General features: G+C 41.9%; 1 long non-coding RNA gene across 2 annotated transcripts in view; it reads left to right on the top strand.

Moving 5' to 3' along the window:
- Positions 1-6,040: 6,040 nt before the first annotated feature.
- The window catches only part of LOC111946946, a 112,930-nt gene continuing 95,932 nt past the window's right edge, over positions 6,041-23,038 (top strand). For both annotated transcript variants that reach the window (XR_002872799.1, XR_002872800.1), the window contains exon 1: positions 6,041-7,755. This is a non-coding gene — a long non-coding RNA (uncharacterized LOC111946946). The remainder of the gene's footprint in view (positions 7,756-23,038) is intronic.

Raw genomic sequence — 23,038 nt, 5'->3', positions numbered from 1 at the left:
AATGTAGATACAAAACGAAACTTTAAATTAAAAAAAATAAATAACAGTTTAAAATAGTCATCTTAATAAAAGCCCCCCCCCACACATGGAAAACAGTCGACATCAATCACAAACATGAGGAAATGTAAAAACTACTTAAAAGCTGAAAGAAAAAGATATTTTCATTTTAACATGGACTTTGCCGTTATCACCAGAAAACGAGAGGATTGAGATCAGACTGTAGCATCCACACTGACACGTCTTAACATCGTTCAACTCTCACCAACAAGACGCTCCCCAAAGTTGGTTTTAGTGGATTTTTGACTAAAACTGCTCTCCTCAAATGCCTTCATGTCGTCTCCTGCAACTTTATTCCCCTAAAACCGCCGACAGCAGGTCGGATAACAGATCACAGGCCCAACAAACGTCTCTGCGTGGTGCGTTCACTGAGCTCTGGACATTAGCCGAACCCAAACGGCCACCCAGCCCAACTGAGTCCGCTACAGTACTTTTCTCATTTTTCCACAATCCGTAGCAAAACAAAGCAGTTGGTCAGAGAAAAACGTCGAACGCCAGAGTTTCAGTTTAATCGGGGTGGAACTCAGGTGGAGATGGTGCGGAGATTGTCGGTCATAAACTACGTTCACATCAGTCATCGTCCCTGGAGGAGAAGGTTGAGGCGGCTGCAGTTCAGTGATCCTGAGTCGGGCTTTACAACCTCCTCAGTAGATGAGGTAGTTTCCACAGGAACGAGGCTTGGCCCTGGGGGGTTTTGGTCTGACCACCAGCAGACCTGCACCTGAAGACGTGAGGTAGATGATGGAACCAAAGTCACAAGAACAACTTGAAGCGAAAAGTCTGAGATTATTGGTTAAATAATCCTTTAATTTGACCAACACATAACCACAAGTTTACCTTTTAACATGACCTGCACCTGAAATGACCTGTTGAAAGTGACAAATAAAAGTATGACGGTTTCATTATAATAAAGATCAAATAAAGAGAATCAAACTGTGATAAAGATGCAACATCGGATTTCAATCAAGTCTGAAACCACATGATCAGAAATCAGGCCTGATCATGTGGTTTCAGACTTGATCAGATTCTGACAATCTACAATATTAATGCTTTAATAGTCCAGTTTACCAATTTAATATATTATTGAGTTTTTATTTTTGCAGGTTACTCTGTCCCCCCCCCCCCCCCAAAAAAAAAGGTTTTGCTTAAAGGCCTTTGATGTGTAGATGTCAGTTTTTGTAAACCTAAAGGGGGTTTCAACATCACAAAAGAGTTGTTTCAATTGTGTGTTTTTGTTGTGTGACTGCTGTGCTGCTTAGAAGGAGAACCACACTTTCCTAAACGTGTGGAGGAGCCTTCAGACTTGTGTTTGTGAGGGGCGGCTGAGTGTTTTTGTCCTTCCGAGAGGACGTTTCCACCGAACTGCAGTGGATCCACAAACACATCCAGGCAGAAAACAGACGTGGACTTTTGTTTGTTTGTGCCTCTTTATAAAGGACAGTTTTGTGAAGCAAACTTACCTTGAAGATGGATTGACGGCAGTTTTTAACCTGGCCTGCTGAAAAAATGACATTTTACTAAAAACTGTTTGAATCAGAAAATAAACCTAAAAAAAATCCATAGTGATGTGAAACAAAAGTGAGTGTAGCTAACCTAAACATCAATTTAAAAAAAAAATAGTAGAAATATTTATTTTGATGATGAAATAACTTTCCTTCACAAACTCTGCCCTCAATTTTATTTTGTTTACTCAATTTATGTTTCTGTAATGTTTCCTCTCAACTGAAATAAGGCAAATCACAGAAAGAAAAAAAGATTAAAACAATTATTGAACCCCAAGAATGTGTTATTTTTTCTAGTTTTAAACTAAATTTAAGCTACATTCCCACCAAGATTGAAAAACACATTTTCCATCTATATATATTGAAATAAAAAAAGAGCCGCATTAATTTTGATCTCAACAAAATCTGACTGAAAGTGGTAGTCAGATGAATGTGCTGTTGCATAAAAAATATTTAATGTATAACCATATATACCGTTATTTTGAAAAACAAAAAACGAATTAACTTCCAACAAGAAACAACCCAAAAATTCTACAAACCAATGAAGACCTAAAAGAAAGTTGTTTTTTGTTATTATTCCTTGATATTTTTTAAGATGTATATTTTTTTACAAAAAGTCAAAGAATGCAGAAAAACAACATCAAACTAGTCAAGTAATGTCATTTAAAATTACTATTCGCATTTCAGATAATGAAAATAATATTAGAAATGATTTAAAAAGATAATCTTTTTATTTCAAGATAAAATAAAATATGTATTCCTTCCCCTAATTTTGAGCCTTTTTTCTTTCCATACCTGCCGGTGCAGCATTGGGAGGTTCTGGCAGAGCTCCTTCACACTGGGACCGTCCATCTCCACTCACAGCCAGCATGAACAGAGACAGCCTGGCCACATTGCCTGAAGGGATTACTTTCTGTTTTAAAGTCAAAAAGCGAGTTAAAAGATGCTATTGAAAACAGTTGTATCTCTTCATGTGAGTCCAGCATTTGAACATCTCAAATTACAAATAGGGAGCTCTTCTTTACCACCCAAGTATCCTTCTTTTGTCTGATCACAAGTGCCTTAATACTGAACGACTCCTGAGTGCTGCTGGGGCTTTATCTCCTGAAAGAATTCTTCCTGATCTCCTCCTATCTTTCCCCTCACTGCAGCATCGCTCTGCCCCCCCCCCAAGCCCTTAATTGGTTTTAGCTGGTGAATACTTTAGAAAGACACCCAACGTGGAGATGGTCCTTGGTGGTCTTTCAGCACTCCTGCATGTGATGGTGCCTGCTATGGTTGGAGCCTCGTTGCAGCCTACATGGGATTTCACATAGGCTATAGAGACGCTCGGCGCCCGTGGCTCTGTCCCTCCCACACGCAGTCTGCTAGGAAGAGCGCCACCTTTCACAATCGGATGAGTCGAAGCGCCTGTAGTAACCACGGAGAGTTTGTGTGTGGAGTGTAAAGTGCGGAAATGCGATGCCAAGACCACACATCCGGCGCGGCTCACTCTGTGCCACAGTAATGCTAAGTGACAGGGTGAGACGGGAGACAATGGATCGGTGATGCCCCCTCCTCCCAGACATGGTCCAACCCCTCCATCCCACACTTGTCCCTGCTCCCTGGCCCTAAGCAGATAACCACGGCGGGGCAGTGAGCGGGATGAGGAACGAATCCTCGAGGTGCTTCCCCTGACGGCGTGGAGTGAGTGGGTTCGGCGGGGCTGATACCCCCGTTGGTTTGTGGGTAGAGTCGTCACGCTGAGCTTCAGCCCTCGGGCGAGGGGATGGGGGGGGGGGGTGCCTAAAAGCACGATGTCTTTTCTTGTCCGGTGGGACAGCATTGGTCATAGTGAATTTGTGAGCTGCGCATAGTCCCACATTGTGTTTAAGAGTGTGGGACGGCTGCCATTTGTAGTTGTGTTTGGACATGCATCATTGTGGGGTGGGCTGCAGATACGGACATGCAGACAAAGTGGATTGAGACGAGCCGACAACAGCTCCAGCCTGGCCCGTGTTTGATTCGATGCTTTTTGCTTCGGGCTAAAGCCACTACTATTACTCCTCTCACCAGCAGGTCAGCGGTGAAGTTTCTCTGCAGAAGCAAAAGCCTTTCGCCGCACGTCTACCTGCCGCGGCAACTTGTGCCAATTAGGATTTAATTAAACTTTTGAGACTTTAAATCCCTCCTATTTCCTGCGTTATCTAAGAAAAGCAGAAGAGACGAGACATTTTCCTGCGAACAAAGAGCATTTGTTCATTGTCCTGAAAAAGTTCTGACTCCATAATGAACAAAGGAGGCCCTCACACCGTGCGCTGTGGATGTGGATGAAGCCACCTGCGTCTTCGTCGCGCTCAGAGCTCACATGTTGAAGCAAAACAAACAAGCAAGGCTTATGAATCATGGCGCTATCGGTGGACCGGTCTCAGCCACCTCTGTGTTCTTTTATTGAATGTTATTGTAGTCTCTCAGTAGATATTTCCTGGTCAGAAATCAAGATCAAAGCTGAGAGGCGAGAGGAAAAGAAAAGCCGTGGAGGAGGAGGCGAAGGAAACAATGACTGATGGACATTGGAGGAGAGGGGAAGAAGAGGGGATGAGAGTTGGAGTGGGTGGCTACTGGCACCGCTTTAAAGTCCTGGCAGGAGTGAGCGGTGATATTGGACTTAATGCGAAAAGTGGGGGTATGAGGAGAGATGCGAAGTGGATTTAGGATCATCCTACGATGAAGGATAGACCGTCTCTCTATCCTCTGCTGCAGTTGGTCAGATGGATTTTTTCCTTGTATTTCTCTTTTTTATGGAGCAGGAGAGTAAAACAAATTTTAAACAACAACAATACACAAAGTAAACTGACTTCTAAAAGAAACGCTTTTAATGTTGCAAATGACCAGAGACCCAGACTTAATTTCAACATCTAATGATAGATAATGATCTGTGGTCGGACGGACTCACTTTACTTTTTCAAATAAAGACAACGTGAAGTTTGTTCTAAGCCGTAGTCCCAACTGCCCTTACAGGTGGCTACAGGCTGACTGCAGTGGAAAAAAGGGGCAAACCCGGTGAAGGAGGAAGTAGGTGAGGCGCAGAAGTGTCATACGTCCATCTGGAGGAAACTCATTTCAGCTACTTGTATTCGGGATCTCGTTCTTTTGGTCATGACCAGACCTCGTGACCATAGGTGAGTACAGGAACGAAGATCGACCGGTAAGTTGAAAGATTTGCTCTCCAACTCTGCTCGCTCTTCACCTCAAGGATGGCATACCAGCTGAGGCCGCACCACTCCATGTGTTGATCTCATGTTCCTCACTTCCCCAAGATGCTTAAACCCCTGGGTGCCCCTGGGCCAGGAGCACTCCACCCACCCAGAGAGGACAAACTACCTTTCTCAGACCTCAGACTTGGCGGTGCTGACCCTAATCCCAGCTTTGGCCAGCATGTCATACAGATTTTTCATTTTTCTAACTCCCCGACCTGCAAAAGGAGCTTGTTAGTACTGTTAACGTGATAAGTGTGCACTCCTCTTGTGCAGCCTGACGGTTAGAAATAAGGAAATTAGACTGTCACAGCGTAGTTTGTGTAGACATCTTACGAATGTGGTTAGTAAGGATCCAGTACTTACACCTTACTAATGTAGGGTGTGGCGTAAGGACGGCAACAACAGCATCATCGCACTTCCTAAGTTTGTGTCTTACAAACACGTCATGATTCGCTGCTGTGGCCGTACGGACCTCAAGGGAGGCGTAAGACACACCTGCTCTCCCCTTTATGACCCCACCGCTCCTCACTACGACCCTTCACTGGCTTGGACAACCCAAAAACCCACAGAACCCGTACGGGTCAACCCCCTTTCTACATGGGCCTGAGGTTTAAAAGGAATTGTGTTACAATAAATCTCTTTCATGTTGAAGTTGTGGTGTCTCCATGTGTTTGAAAGCCTTGTGTATCTGCACGTGGGTGTGATGTGTTGGACTTCCCTGTGGCCTCTGTCTTGGTGGCTTTAATTGCTGTGGGGATCTCGGGTTGGCAGAGACAGAGTGGACTCCAGAGATTGTGGTTCCACCTCTGCTTTCCAAACTGGCTTTTCTCCCCATGGGTCTTCTTGTCAGGCGCTCCTGAATTTCCTCATTCGCCACCCTCCCGGCCCACACCTCGCCAGGGTAATGGCATCAAAAACAAGCACTTCCCCGTGCAGATCATCTCGTTTCCATGAGGAAGTGGCGCTGCTCTTTCTACACCGATCCTATGTCTTTTTATCCTTCCATTTTTACTTCTACAGAACCTCTTTTACCCACTTTTTCTCCTTTCTTTATTAATGGTCTTGCAATTTTTATTACTTAGCTTGCCTTTGTGCTCTCAGGAGAGCAGATTATTTAGCATTTAAAATTCCCTCCTCTGTCTTACTGTCACCAGAACATCTACTAGTCCAAGATAGATGGTAGACGATGCACAGTGGTATCCACTGCAGTTTGAACTCTGTGAATGTAAGTTACTAGTTTAGACTAGTAGCGAGGGAGTGAGCGAACAAATATGTGGACGACAGAAACTTAAATTTCTGTTCCATAAAGGTTTCAATGCCTGTCCTAAAACACAAAGTGCTTTAAAGTAGTACCAGTTGTAGAACCTTTAGGAGTTCAACAGCAGCAATCTTTACAGAATTTAAACTTCCTAAAACCCTTTTCCTCAACTTTTGAGAATCTCACGTGACACACAGGAAAGACTAAAACCGTCACTGCTCTGGTTATTATGATTAGCCTTGTCTTATTGATTGGAAAAATCCTCTCCTGATTAAAAAGCGATTATGCACATGATCTACTAAGACCCCCCTCCACTGTCCTCCTCCTTCTCTACCCAGAAGCCAACATGCCACATCCGTGAGTCTAAATCTCTGATCTGATGCCTCGGTTCAGCTTCGACGCTGGAGCACGACCACCTCAGGGAGGTCTACATGGATAAGCGTTTAAAAACACTAATCTGCGAATCACTATCCCTCCCAGATAACCGTCTACTTGGGCAGTGATCAGCATGGAGATTATGGATGTGATCACTGCTGCTGATTCTGTGTCTGTGTTTGAAATAGACTTGAAGAGCTTAGCTCCAAATCTGAAATCATCCAGCTGAGATTTCAGCCTCATAGAAACAAACAAAGTTTGGTAAAAGTGAGACTTTAGTTTGTTTTTCTTTCCAACTGAATATCCAGACACAGTGAAAATCACTATAATAAAAAGTAGAGAGAGGGAATAACTCAGAAGTGATTTGTTTTTACTTCCATTTGTGGGAGATTTAAAGAATGCAACCACCCAAAAAAACCCACCGATAATGCCTTAATCAACCAAGTGAGGGTTAAAGTGTTTGGGCTCTGCATGTGTTTGGGTTGTCCGGGTGCATGGAGGGTCATAGAGCATGGGGTGTGCTAACAGTCAGGCTGCAGCAAGGAGTGCACACTTATCATGTGAACAACACTAACGGGCTTCTAGCAAAGTCTGCAGGATTTGGCGGTATGAACATTTTTAAAAAATCCACACGACAGGCCTGCGTCTAACCTACTTGACCCTTACGTGTCGCCCACAGCGTACCCGTAGGAAAAAGGGACACGAACATTTTCACTCTACGTGTTCGCTGAGCGGCCGACGACTTTGATATTTCCCACTGACCACCTGCAAGTCCAGTACAGGTTTGACCATTTTTCACCTGAAGACAGCCTGTATCCACCTGTAAGGGCAGTTATGATTGAGGCCTAAGGAGGAATTTTAGGTGTCAACGTGAAATTAATTCTAGAAGATCATACAAACACGCTGGTGAATCTGGAAGAGATAAAAAAAAAAAAAAAACAATCCTGACATCACTGCTTTAACCTACAAAAGCTTACTTTTGCTGTTTTTGCCAACAGACTGGCGTCCACATTAGCCCTGAAGAACCCACTGGGACAAATTTAGCTGCTGTTTTAATTTATTTAATTTTATAAATAAAACCTAAAGCTTAATGAGCAGGAAGTAAAAACCTGAAAACTCTGAAGATGGTTTTAAACTCTTAATTCAGATTTATGGGATTCCAAGTAAAATCAGATCAAAAGGGAAAAATATCAACTAGAGGGGCGTGGCTATTGATTGACAGCTGCCCTCCTGAGCTGTAACTGAAGGTGAAGCAGGGACGTCCGATCTCCTAAAGATGGCCTGACGTTCTAATGACGACAGAGAAGCTCTAACTTTGGTTTGGGTGAGTAAATAGCGTAGTTGTTGAACAGATTGTTGACCACCTTCTTTCTTAAAATTATTTTTTTAAATTTTAACTTCAAAATTTTTTATTTCTAGTTTTCTTTACTTCACACTCCAACAGTTAATTGTTTTACCGAATCTTTTATCGTAAGCTATCAAATGAGCATGCTAGCGAATTAGCTAGCATGCTATCAGATTAGCATGCTAATTTATTTTGAATATTCAATTTAAATGAGCAAAGATTAAAGAGCCTGAACGGCCGTAGATGTTGACCTAGACAATTTTAAAATTGTATAAATCGAATTTTGTGATTAATGAACTAAAAGCTCTAAAGGAGGTTGTTTTGATTCATGCTACACTCATTTAGTTGCCTGTGATGATAAACCTCACTAACAATTAATGTAAATCAGTTCTGGGGGAAAAATCCTTTAATACTATTTACAGAAATGTTAAGAGGTAAATAACGTTTAAGAGTATAATTATGCTCATTTGATGAAAGTTTTCTATTTCCATTATTATATATATATATAATGTTATATATATATTGTACTTGAGGATTGTATTATGTTACTTAAAAACATTAAAGATTTGTTTTAATACTATAAAATATTGACATCTAAAAAACATTTCCAAGCAGCAGAATTCAATAAATATCTCTTTCTGAACTGTGTGTGTGGTGTATGTGTATGTGTATATATATATATATATATATATATATATATATATATATATATATATATATATATATAATATTCGGCCTGCACAATATACCGCAAATTTATCGTTATCGCAATATCCAGCTCTGCAATAGGCATATCGCAAAAGACGGCGAATATCACAATAAATCGTAAACACAAAATGTGTTAAAACAATCTTATGGCAGCTTGACGCTTTTAACGAATCAAATAAATCCCCTAATGCTTTGACCAATCAGATGGACGCCTTCCCATTGTTGACCAATCAGATGGAGGCCTATTATGTTAGATGTTTGTCACCTATGTCGATGAGGGTCATTTGGAGTGTAATTTTAAACTGCTTCTAATGAAACGGGAATGATGTTTTTGGCATTTTTCTATTTTTTTATATACTACAAATTATAGCGTTATCGCAATATTAATCTCTAATATTGCATATCGCAAGTGTTCCTCATATCGTGCAGCCCTATATATATATATATTAGACTTTTTTTTTTTTATTTAACGCTTTTTTTATTTAACACTTGTGAAAAAAAATGTTTGAGTCTCCAACCTTTTCAGGTGACTGACCTGCTTTAATGTTTGACCATATTTTTACAAACTAGCCTGCATGAGGCTAAAACGGGGTGTCTGATTTTGTTTTTTTAGCCGATGTTTCTATTAACTTTTGAGGACAAATTTATCTTCATTCTTTGTAAAATATCTGCTGCTGCTTTAAACTTAATTCCTATACTAGACTCCATGTAGGAACCATTATAATGTGATATTGATTTTCCTCTTGAGTGGAAGCTAAAAAATCCATCTCGTTCAGCTTTTAGGGTGGATAAATGCCAAAAATAACACAAGCAAAACAACTGTGGCTAAAAGTGGTATTTTTTAAATATTACAATAAATATAAAATAAACTTTATTAGCAGCATCGTTGTAACATTTGACATCCTGTGAATATTCTGCATTATTATTATTATGATGTGTGGGAACAACTGTCCCGGAAAATCTGTATTGGGAGTCAATACTCCTGATTTTGTCCGTTAAATGCAGCTTTTATTTTGAAGTTGACAGCTGTTCTTCTGTTTCCTCTCTGAACTTTTCTGCCAAAAGAAACTTTCCGAGATGTTTGTTTTTTCTTAACTTTGCTAGCTTGGGGGTTTCAATTTAGCAGTGGGAACAGAAAGTAGTGAATGGATGTTCAACATGTGACTGAGCGACCTGACGTGTCGAGATTGAGAGAATCCTCTAGTTTTCCAAAATACAATAATAAATAGTAATAATGGTTTGGATTTATCTAAGCTTTTCCAGACGGTTCAACTTGCTTATGATGTGTCCATCATTCATTCATACTTGGTGATGGTCACTACTGATGTAGCCTCAGCTGCCCTGGGGAAGACTGACAGAGGCGTGGCTGCCAGTTCACGCCTACTGCCCCTCTGACCATCACCGGGTCATCCGTACGCATTCACACACCAGAAGAGCAACACTGGAGGCAGAGAGGGGGAAGTGTCTTGCCCAAGGACACAACGACAGTTGACCGGGGAAGGAGGCTTGAACCGCCGACCCTTCGATCGTTGACCCACCTGCTCACACTTCCTTCAGAATTGGAACAGAAATAAAAGGGGAAAAAATGTAGGTCATATTTTTCCCCTCTGCGGCTCACAGACTGGCTCACAGACCGGCCTTAGGGTTGAGCCACAAGAAAGTCAGAAGATCCAAAAGAAACAACAGAGAAGGGGTTGATGCTAAGTCTGTTAGCATTGTGGATTAGCAGGATTGATGGTTGATGGGGGGTTCCTGTGGATAATCTGTAGTTTTCCAGGGAAAATGGTCTTTTCTTTGGGTGTTTTAGGAGACTAGAGCTCATGGGAAAATGTAGCCCTTTATGGAAGCTTTTCCTGGATTTACCTAATCTGGGTCAAAGGTCATTCCTCAGAAAGTTTTGAATGCATTCCGGTTTATCGCCTTTATTCACCAAACTGATGAAAAGTACAAGCCGTTTTTCCAAAAAGACACATGAACTCTGAATGTTGCTTTAAAGAGTTCATGCAAAATTACAGCAATTTGATGTGATTTGCTATAATATATGCCATGATTCATGACATAAAGGTCTGTGTCAAGTGGGGAAATCGGGTTTCGTCGTACTTTTGCTCCACTCCATGCTTGATTCTGCCGTTTTCCAGCCCGTCTGTGTCTTTGTAGGTCATGTGGCGCCGCGGCTCTGATGTGTTGTGAGGATAGCGAGCCCTTGTTTTGCTCGGGCCTCTGTTAGGTGCGTTCACGTCTTTGTACCTGAGCGTGGCGTAACTGCAGCGCAGACAAAACAGCAAATCCAGAAGCTGATCCACATCAAAGCCGCCGCTTCCCTCCTTTTCTCTCCTCGGTCGCTGCTTTCACGCTCAGCTTCTCCACCGTCCTCTCCCTAACCTTGGCTTGTTTTTTATCTCGCCATAATCGACGCTCATGGCCTTTCGCCGGCCTTCTCCTCCTCCCTTCGTCTCGGTGTGTGGGCCGCTCCTCCAGAGGAGGTCCACAGGTAAGAGACGGAGAAGGAGGCGAGAGTGGAAGCTGGTAAATGGGATTAAAATCCTCCTCATCCTCTTCATCATCATCATCATCATCATCTTAAACCAGCCTTGAATGTTTGCCGCTCGTAATAACGTGCACCTTCTGTCTAATTTGGCCATTATTCAGGCCTGTCAGACCACAATTATTTAGAGCTTATCTCTCTCGCACACAAGATGAGGTGTTTGTCACGCTCATCGCACACACACACACACACACACACAAAGACGACGCTTTAGAAATTCCATTGATGACTGCCTGTGATAGGACCCCCCCTCCCCTCATCATTACTGCATTGATTACCTTGGGTGGCTTATCATCTACACAAATTCGGTCTCAATCTGGCATTGTTTATGATGCAGATTGCATTGTTGTTTGTTTATTCTATCGGCCCGATTTGTGTTCAGTAATGTCATCTATCCCCCCCGCGGACCTGCAGCCAGGAAAAGAAAGGAAACACAATCTCTGCGCTCAGATTGGCTGAGAGTGGGATGCGTGATATTGGCTTCCTATGATCTTTTGTGAGCCGTAATTCGATGCCGCGTGGAGTGTTGGGCGGAACAAATATAGCGTTTGTTAAATTATATCATAAATTAGTGATCAGGAAGGGAAGAAGGTGTGTGTGCGCGTTCCCTAGCAGGGATTGGGTTACGTTCACCGTAACAAGTCCACAAAAGTTTTTTTTGGAGAACAAACCAGGCGTGTAATGTGTAATAAAAGTTGGAATAATGATGTTTTTAGGCCAAAAGAGGAAAAACTCAATGGACGCGGCTGTCATTAAGGCATCTTTTACAGTTGCGAAACAATTCTTATCAGTGGGGAAATGCTACATTTTCCAAGGATGAGGAAATGAGGCAGCGAACAAAACTAAGCATCAGATAGCGAGCCTCCTTAATTCTCTCATCCCCTGTTAAATAATATCATTATCATTGCTTAATGACGATGGCGCTGCAGCGCTTATGGAATAAGCCGATTAGGACAGAGACAAACAGCGTGGGGCCAGGAAGTACCGCGAGGCCATTTACCACTTCATACAGGACAAATGAGTGTGTCCCCTCCATCTTTCTTTCCCTCATTCCCTTTTTTCAATCCCCCTCCATCCACTCTCCACTTCCATCCATTTCATTTTTTTTCCCCTCTACACCAGGCCCTCATGAAGTATTTGATTTCCTCTCCTCCAACCCCCCCCACCCCTTCCCAGCCTTCTCCCCCGCCCCTTCTTCTTTGTGCCGAGGTAATCGTAGATGCAAAGGGAAGGGGGCCGCGGGGTTCTTATCAGCCCATAACATCTGTTGGCGTGTCAGGTGAGGAGATGGAGCGCTCGCGGCCTGCCGGCGGCCCGGACGGCTCCTTTAATGCAGAGAGGGGAGTGTGCAAACAAACAGCGGCTGATAGGGTCTATGCTTGTCACAATCGCTCAGGACCCTGATCTATCTTCCTCTCCTTCCCCACTCTCCCTCTCTGTCTCCATCTTCCTCTGCGCGACTTAGCCTCGTCTTCTTCACTTCACTTTCACCGCACAGTACCTTCCTGTTGCTCCTTAGAATCTCACCGTGTGCCGACGGTATTTTCAAGGTTTGTGTACCCAGCTGATTGGGCTGTAATGACGGCGTTTCTGCAAAACAGATGGAAAGGGAAGTAGACGTCTGACTGAGAGATGTAACAGATAAAGACGTAGACTCCAGCGCCGCTATCGGGAGCCGTGCATGCTCAAAGAAAATGTTTCGACCTTATCAACAAGCTCATTTCCACAATCATCAAGAGCATCGACAGTGCCAGCCCCATCACTGGGAGCTCCACTGTTATCATCCCCGTATCCATCATCATCACTGTCATTATTAACAGTATTGGCATTGTGACGAGGAAAAGCATCAGGATCATTATGGTCATTATGAAGGTCATGCATTTTCTTTGCAGTTTTTCCTCAGTCGGCAGTTTTCCAGGCCAATTATGTCCAAACCGCACACTCGCCGGGATAAAAGAGGTTCTGACACTAAGATAGGACCTGTTTAGTTTTCGTAGGATTCACAAATATGAACGTCCTGGACAACATCCTTAACACATGCACAGAGAAAGGAAACGGTCCAGTGAGAACCAAACAGAATTCAAGAGTGAAACCCAGAATCCACCACTGCTGGTGTCCATTGACGTCACCCATTAAAACGGTTTACCTCCAGCTCCAATGAAATGAAACCAATTCAGTGGCCATGTTATTTCAAAATGAACGTCGGCGTCTTGGAGCCAGACGTCATCGGTAGCACGGATTGATCCGGAATTTTTCAAACGTTTTCAGTGTTGGACTTGGGGCCATCAGGCTCCACCTGCTTTTGTTGAGACATCTGATTGGTCAGTTAATAACTTCAATAACTTGAATTGAATGTGTTAACAGAAGGTATCAGATCCAGAACGGTTCTTCTGACCAATAGAATGAGCAACAGCTGTTCATTTGTCTATAGAAGTCTTTGGGATTTTGGCTTCTTGGAGCCACTTCCTGTTTGGAATGCCAGGGGGAGGGGTCACTCAGTCCAGTTCTCATATACAGTCAATACACACTTTGATAACACAACAACTGGACTCCAGTATTTCTTCAGTTTATACCAAAGTAGCTTGTAAGTCAGTTATGTTTAAATAGTTACCACAGTTTCCTTCAGACACGATTCAGACAAAATAAAAATAAAGCATCATCCAACTAATAATCTTCTATAATCGTCTGTCTACTGAAAACCCACTTAGACAAGTTAACGCAACAGATTCCATTATAAAAAACTTTGAGTAGAACCGATGGTGCTGCGCACTTAGACAACAAGAGAAAAACCTCACTAAAGAACCGATCTGCAAACATTAGTTTGCCTCAGAGGTCAAACAGAAAACTGACAAACAAAAAATAATAAAAATAAAAAATTCATTCCAAAATGCACCTGCGTTGAGGAGTGTCTAATATGAACATGTAGCGAAAGCTCTTCGCTGAGTCTGCTTTTCGCTGAAATGACCAGCATCACAACAACCAAAGCTGATCAAATGGATCACTTTTGTTCCCTTTTCTCTGGGGTTCACATCAGTTATCAGTTAGATGTCACTCAGCGTCATGATCAATATTTTAGTTCCAGTTTGTTAAAGTTGTCTCAAATTTCCCAAAGAAACCCAAAGAAACTAGGAGCTACACAAAGATTGTTGTGGTTAATGTTCTTTTTTGGAAATATTTCCTAAAGTATTTTCTAATGAAATTGTTAATAAAATAAATCATTTTGTTTAATGTTACATTGAAAAAAAAACAAGATTAGCTAACAGTGTTTTCTGCAGGTTTTTTCCCATTGCTTCTCACATGCAGCTTTTCTTTCCACTTGGATTTTTTTCAGAGCAAAAACAGAGGAAATGTTCTCATCGAGCCACTGTCCATTTCCAGACCGCTGGTTCAAATCCCACAGCGGCAGGAACTCTGCTCTCCGTCCGCATGCATGCAGCGCCTCTGCTGAACTGCACTGATTCTTCTGAAGCCCCACAACTATAATGTCATTGTCAGAAGGCTTGTGGCAGCAAGATCAATAGTTAGTAATTCTTTGGCTGGGGGTCTAAGACTCTCTCTGTCTGTCCCCCCCTCCCCGAGCTAGAATGTCCTCTAATGGAGTGGGCCAGATCTAATCAGTGCAGTAATTGAAGTTTACTTTGAAGCTTTCAATCTGGGAGAATATTTAAAGACAAAGCCACCATGAAACACTATCTACTGTCCCAGGCCTGATGTGATCTGGATCTAGTGGCCTCTTTAAATAATTGATGAGAGTCTGAAACATACTTTTATCGCTCTGCTCGTCACGTTTGTGTATGAGATTGAACTCAATCTAAAATCCAAGGGCCTAACGCCACAAAGACGCCCAGACGAGCGGGGAGGAAGTGCTTTGAAGTGTCGGCTGTGTTCACACCAAACCTGCTAAATGAAGTTTCAAACGAAGGTAACGGCGACAGAGAACCAACAGTTCCCACCGTCCCTGCCTTCCTTTATCCAGTTTGAAAAGCTGCTTGATTTCTCTGCATAAATGTCATGTGTGACTATCATTAAACCATCATTGATGTCGCCCAAAAGATGAATACGGAAAATGGTTTTAAGTGTTTAGACTTCTACGCTGCAGAAACGGAATCTTGATCAGGAAAAAAAACCTAGTTTCATGGAAAAATGTACTATTTTCTGTCTTTCAAGAAAAATAATCCTATCAAAAAGGTTTTGAGCAATATAATACTTGTTCAAAAAAATGTGTTAATGGTGACTAAAATTTATATCCCCCCCCCCCCCCCCCCCCCACACACACACACGGACACTCAAAGATGACACGTGAACAAAAATAAAAATAGAAACTGAATGGAAACTTATTTCTGACTCGTTCTGCTGCAGAAAAACTCCTGAATGGATCAAAAACGAAGGTTCTGCAAACCTGCAGGTTTTCATCTAAAACGGCATCAAAACTCTAAAGAACAAGGAGATGAGTCAGCATGGAGGCATTGCTAACGTTTAGTTTCCTTCAGAATCCACCAAACAAAGGATTGTAAATGAGAACTGTAAATATTTGAAAGAAGAAGACAGAACTTTAATTGAACCGCTTTGGTACCATAAGTCCAAAAACAACAGATACTAACAGGCAATAAATATCAGTAAAAACATTCATGAAGTTTTAATATTCTCCTCCCTCAGACCTGTTTCCTTGAATTCATCATTTTATTCTGTTAAAGGAAAAAGATTTGTATGTAATAAATGGTTTCATGGTCATTAGTTTGCATACGGCTGTAATGAAGATCCAGATTCTTGGGATTTTTTTAATCTACTCCTGAAAAATAGTAGGAATATTTGTCGTTAAAGCATTAAAAGCAACAGTGATGTTTGTGTTTTGTTTACTGCTGGAGTTGATCGACAAGTTGACAGAGAAACTGTGTGAAAATAGCTGCACTTCCATCAACTAGAAGTTGGAAACGCGACAATTTAAAAAAAAAAAAACCTCACATTTCTTTAAAAATAGTTTGATCCTGCAGGAGGTGGTTTTTGAGACGAATTGAATGGACATTTCACATAATACTTTTAAATTAAATGAGTCACATGACCACCAACTGGATGACAACGCGCTTCTTGATACGAGATGACGGCCGTGGTCGCTGCACAGCGGCGCCACCAGACGTCACACGGCTCATCAGAAGTTGGGCGTGTCATGTGGAATTGTTGGACCCACAGCTCCTCTGGAAAACCACCATTTCCCAAAATGACTTCTTCTGTAGCCCCTCCCACGTGTACGGAGCTCACCGCTCCACGGCCTGAAGAAGACGCCGACGTCTCCTTTGATGGATGATGATGAGCACTAGAGCCGTGGCAGAAATGTGAAAGTATCTGCTGTCAATCAAAGTGTTGGTAACATCCATCGCCGTGTTTTTGAATGACTCATCGCATGAGTTGGTTTGCGTTTATTCACATTATTTGGATATCATAAAAATAGTGTCATTGTGAACATTTGTTTTTTCAACATTCCTAGAATTTGGATAAAGTTTTGCGCGGATTTGTGATGGAAACAGCTCATGTTTAAAGTGATAAAACCATTTCTTTCCTTTTAAGTCTTTGTTTTTATCTTTAGCATTAATTCTGATCTCCTGTTCTAAATGGATATAAATAATGATAACATATTAATTCTCATACATCCAGTAAAAAGACAAAGTAGCCACTGAAACGTAATATATTGAATAAACAGAATCGTGGTTTGATTTGTGAATCGTTGATCTTCATTTGCGAATGACGTAAGGATACACAGACGTCGGTGGTTGTGGCTAACGGGTTTGCTGGGTTCTGACCGGCAGATGGAGGTCGTCCTCCTCCTCTTCCTCCCCGGCGTGGTGCCAGCGGCTGCATCGTGGCATCTGTCCTGGCAGCCGCTCTCTGATTGATGGGCCTGAGCGCAGAGGGGCAGTGGGAGATGAAGAGGGGGCTGATAGCAGCAGCTAGATACTCCCTGATTCACTGCGTGTCAGATGCTGATAACAGCAAGACTCCAAGAGGAAGGAGGAGGGTCTGTGGAGGAAGCCCGGAGAGGAAGAGGAGCCCTAAATAAATACGAGGAGATGTTGGAGCACGGCCACAAATCTTTTATTTCAACTCCTCATCTGTCTTCTCATCCCAATTCCAATTTTATTTTTTTAGTGTTGCTGATATCTGGAGGAGATGAAATAAACCCGCCTTGTTCTCTGAGGTTTATGGTCCTGTCATCCTAATGTATGTCTGCTGATAGTGAGGGTGGAGAAATGAAGCACACCTCCTTCCTCCTCCTGCTTCTCCTTCAACGTAGCAACAGGATCGCCCTTTTCCCATATAGGATGGCTCATCCCGATTTTATGCCCACCTCTGCTTTTCCCACTGTTGGAGCTTTGAGGAGGAAGTGGGCTCAGCCCAGGGTCACCGGGTCACATGTTCGTACCGTCACCTGATGGTCACGAGTCATTTAGCGTTCCGGGACGAGGCGTTCTCGTCCATCACGCCTGAAAGTCTGCTCAGGAATTTGGCAACGTTCCACGGATAACAGCCAGAGCTGTCATCTGCATTCGCGCAGAATTCTCTCTGAAAGGCGGCGGTGACCAGAGCGCGTGGTTTTCACCTCACGACAGCTGTCAGCAGGACGTGTCATTACTTCACCCGAGGACCCGAGTCTCCACACAGCATTTTTGAGTCAGCAGGTCATTCAGCTTCACCGTTACACAACCTGCAAGAACAAAGGCAGAAAAAAAACACGCCTGTTTAGGTTCATTCACACATTTTACAATGGATGGTGAGATTTCCTGTTTACATCACTGCAGTCCATCAGCTGTGCTGTTCATGCTGGATGGCGGATACTTACATTATTACCTCCTCAGGAGCCCCATGGGGCTTTAGAAACCCACTCCCCCAAATACTGATGGCGGCTCTGCTGCCGAATCTGGCACCAACCTGGAACCACCAGAGACGAGGTGGGGTTGAGTTGACGTTTTAGTGTAGTTTATTGTTTTTTGCACGTTTAAAACACAGCAATAAAACCATTTGAGGACAATTAAATGCAGGGAGAGGCATGCAACCTAAAAGGCTCTTTCTAAGGCCTCCACCTGATGTCACTTCAGAATATAGAATAGACATAGGAGATGAAATAAAACCAAGGATAAGTCACAAAGTAACAAAAACAGTAACAACAAAATCCAATTAGTTCATGTCTGAACAATAAAGTGATGTGTGTGTAAAAAGCATAAAAATACCAGAGAAGCTGTTAAAATGATGTGAATGTTTGTCTGAAGATAGTTTCATTTAAGGTGAAATTAAAGTATATGAATGTAGGGCTACATCTATAGATGTGTGTACATATATGCACCAGGCGCAGTTTCATTGTATTTGATGCATTATGCTTTGTACATGCACAGAATCAATTTAGTCAGAAAAAAAAATGCTTTTAATGAACAGAGTTTTCTCATTTGGACAAATTAAAAATAATTCTGAAAAATATCTGTTCCATTTGTTTTCATGCTACTGTCCAGATAGTTCCCTCAGCAAAGGGAAAATCGTATTAAACTGAAGTGACATTCATGTTGATGTAAATTCATTTACAGAGTATTCATAAACGCTCTGGGGTTCTAGTGTGTGATCTTGTGGTTCTGATGCGGCTCATTTAAGGACAAACCTGTTTCTGACGGACCACTGGTTGTTTTCAGCTCCTCTTGATACTAAAAAATATCCCAAAAATGTCCAGTTTGGGCTCATTTGTCAGGCAAATCTGAAGCTCACTGATGACTTGTTTTCATATAAACAAATCAGGAAAGTGTCAGTGAACTTTTTCTGCTCTTGTTGGTTATCACCAACATAACAGTTGAATTGCAATACCTGTAATTTTTTTGTCGTCTTTTGAGGGTCACCTGACCTCCTTATTGGCTGTAAAAGTAGCTCTTGAGCAGAAGAAGTGACTCCTTATTTTGTCATTATGTCAAATCGGTGAAATATAGTCACTTTTGGAGTGTTTGAATCTCTAGAATCCCATGAATAAAACTGTCTGCTGTGGTGTGGCTCCAGCATCCGTGTCTGAAAACAGTTGGGGTTGAGGAGGATGTTCTCCTGGTGTTTAGCATCGATCAGAGGGAGATGGAGCTCTGGCTTCCAGGCCGGTGTGTGTTGCTCGGCCTTAATTGATGTAATGAATGTGATTAGGTGCTATCTGAAGGATCGCGGAGCGTGGCCGTCCGTCCTTTTTCCTTATCTGCTATTGCTTCCTGGGTCCTGCACAGAGGAGCAGTAATGCATCAGAGAGGAAGAAGATGGATGGGCAGGTCTAAAAACGGTGGAATTACAGAGCTCTGAACGGAACCGCCCGTCACTGAAGCTATTTATCCTGAACTTTGTGGTTCTCAAGCAGGTGTTAGTTCTTGAAGAGGCCTAATGTGGTTCTCCTTCACTACTTAAGCTCAAACACATAATTTCATGTTTTTCTTTCTTTCTTTCTTTTTAAATAAATTCTCATGTTCCGGGGTCACACACTGCCAGTAAAGACAGTTTCAGCAGTGCAGCGCTGACATCATGTGGCAGGAAGAGGTACTGAGTCATAATTAAACATCTTATTTCTGTCAGTAACACTGTGATCAAGTCACAGGCCCTTTAAAGACTCTTTTGGGAACCATGTTCAGTTCACATCTACAGCATTCTGCACCTTTGAGCAGCAAAGCCATGGGTGGTTATCCCCCAAAAATGTCTAAAATGACCCAAAAATATCTAAAATAACATACAAAGGTCTAAAAATGAAAAACAGCTTCTGTTTTGAAGGTAGTTTTTGAGGATCGTTTTTAACTCATAAATCAAGTTTGAATGAACAAAAAACCTGAAACACATCAGGCAGCATTTGAAGTCCCACTCTAATTTTCTAGGACAGTGTTTTTTAACCTTTTTTGAGCCACTGCACACTTTAACCTTGATAAAAATCCCCCGGCACACCAGCATAAAAGAGAAACTCATGGTCTGTATTGATTTACAGTCCCCTCCTCAATCTCTTGTGCATTTTTATGATAATTGTAGCGGAAAAAGCTGGAAGTTGCAGATGTAATAAAAGTTAGAAGATTTAAAAATTGTTTGATGTGTGTTCGTTGTTTCAAGATGTTAAAGGAAGACTCAATTGTGCGCTGAGACGCTGTCATTTTAACCCAATGCATCATGGGAGATGTAGTGCAAGAGCCGCCGAACGCAGACAGACTCTCTTCTCTGAGCTTCATGGTTTTGTTCACTTGTTCCACGGTCTGACACCGGATTCTGTGGAAAGCTACACCGCTAAAGACGAGCTTTAGCTGGTATTTTTGTTGGAAATGAGAGACTTATAAGCAGAATCAGAACAAGGAAGTGAAGACTTTAACCACTTCTGATTGGTCAGACTGATGACGTGTGATTAAGCCTCCAAGAATGATTGGTGGAGGCAGTTAAAGGGGCGGGGACTTTTCCAAAAACGCTAAATTGCGGTACCGTCATTCTTATCAAAATGTCTTTAATAGAATCAAATAAACACAAAGAAAAAAGTTTTTTTACGATCTTTCATATTCCTAACTACTCAGTGTTTTATCAGGGTCTGTTTGGATGAACACAGAGCTGAAGTCCTGGAGATGGAAAATGTTTTTAGATCACTGAAAATGGGTAATTTCCCACGGCACACATGACCATCTCCCACGGCAAACTAGTGTGCCGCGGCACCCTGGTCGAAAAACACTGCTCTAGGACATAGTTTCTGCAGAGCGGCAGTAGTTTATTACAAATTCACCTCAGATTTTGTGAGCAGGACCGTTGGTATGGAGTAAGCCTGCCCTGACTTCCCATCATCTGGTGATCAATATTGTAGCCATCCAGCCGTACAGTTTGGATCCGGATTCCAGGTCAGACGAGGAAAACATAGCCGTTCATGGATGTATTTGTCTGAAAGTGGATGGATCAAAAAGAGGCGGGGCAGGAAGCTTTTGACCCACCCAGTGTATTTTCTACGTCACAAATATGTTTTTTTAAACGGCATTTTTTCGTCTGGTACTGATTCAAAACTATTTTTATTAAAGAAAAACTCAGAAATGCAACTTTAATCGTAATTTCCATTGTAAAAGTCCTCCATCATCTGAAAAACGCCAAAGGAACATTTTAAAAACACCAGAATAACATTTTCATTGAAGTCAGTCTTTATTTTGGGGGCTTTTCTGAAAACATGTTTATGTATGTTTCATTCATTTTTAGCCTTTTAAAATATGTGTCACAAAAATCCTCAAACTGCCTCCACAGTATCTATTTTTTCAATTTTTAATTTGTGTGTTATAATTCAGTTAATTTTCTGTGTTTCAGTTTACAACTTCAGTGATTTCACTACAAACAAATCTGAAAGTTCTCTTCCAGTCTAAATGTATTTTCATTGAACTGCTTTCTCTGTTCTGCCTGAAGGGGGCAGTGTTGGACAAGAACCGTGTTCTCCTTTCTCCTTGTTCTGAGGAAAGAATCGTTTCATGAATTTTCTGGTCTGAGACACATCAGCACAAACTTCAGTGTTCAATCTATATGCCGATTTAATTACACCTTTTCAATAATCCCCCTTTTGCGTTTTATTGATAGAGTAAAGTCAGTATTCCTTTTATACAGACAACTGAAACAACTTAGAGACAGAAAAAGCTCCAATAAAAAAGCACTGAAATGATGCATAAACTTAAAAAACAATTTCAAATTCAGATTTTTTAGCTTCTTCAAAATACGTGTGAGCGTTTTAATTTTTTTTCCAGTTCCGGTTTGCTAAATGAATCTGGGATGTGAACAACAATGGTAAAAACTGTAACAGTACAGAAATACAGGAGCTAGATTAAAAATGAAAAGAATCAAAGGAACAGTAATAGTTTAAAAAGGCTGCAAAAAACAAAAAATAATAAAAATGTGTAAAACAAAAGAAGAAACAAGTTTTTCCTATTCATGTGTTTGAACTGACCTGACCGTCAGTGATCTTTGTGTCTAAAAAAAACAGCACCGAAGTTTTAGCAACAAAAAAGGACAAGAAGAATTAATGAAATTAATTAATGGATCTGTTTCTGATGGTTTTTATTGTTTGAGGACCTCCTTCAGGGTTTTAATGAGTCTGAGGGAAATGAAAGCATGGCTGGAGCACGGATGATGAGGAATGCATCTGAAAACTCTGTCAACCTGGAGGATTGTTCTACAGAGAACGTCTAAACCGGATCTTTGGAGAGCGCCGTTTAAGACGCCACAGCGAAGAACAAGTTCAGATACGATCTCCGTTTCTACGTCCGATAACTTCTCAGGTCCAAACTGTGTCTCAGAATAGACTTTAGAGTCTGATTTGCATTTAGATCTTCTTTTCCAGCACTAGAATTGCTATGAATTAAACATTATTAACTTATGAGAACCTGTTTTTTTCTTCTAATTTTCAAGAACACATTTAAAAAATCCAAACTATGTAGAATTTGATTTATTCTCTGGACAGATTCAACTGCAGAAGCAAGAAGAAGGGGAAGCTTGTTAGGAAATGTGTAACGACTGCTCCGCTCTGCCATCGTGTGGCCAAAGCAGGAATAACCTCTTGATGATCTCAATGAAGCGGTTTGTGATCCGGGCACCAAACAAGCATCCTTTGTGTGTTTGTACAGGACCGATTCTCAGTGATCTTGTTTTTGTCTAAGCCAGGATGGTGACTGACTAGCTCTTGCTGATGTTTCCAGTAGAAAATAGCCGCTCTGTCTGAGCATGCAACACTTCAACGAATGTCCCAAAGTGGTTCCATGACCTCACAGGAAGTGATGATGTGGGATTTCTCCTGTAAATCGGGTGCCGTCCGACCCTTTGACTCAGCTCTGGCAGCACGGCCAATGGAAACAAAAGGAGACCCATTAACAGAACGAGGAAGAGGCCGATAGATGGATTCAGTGGATGGAGCTGGACGAATATGATGGATCCGTGGCATTGTCAATAACCTCCCAGAGATGCATTTGTGCAGCCATAATGAGCTGTGGAGCGCCCCCCTTCAGCGCTCCCCTTCGGCCT

Source organism: Oryzias latipes, chromosome 23, assembly GCF_002234675.1.
Source record: "Oryzias latipes chromosome 23, ASM223467v1".
NCBI lineage: Eukaryota > Metazoa > Chordata > Actinopteri > Beloniformes > Adrianichthyidae > Oryzias > Oryzias latipes.
This window is presented reverse-complemented; position numbering and strand designations above follow the sequence as displayed.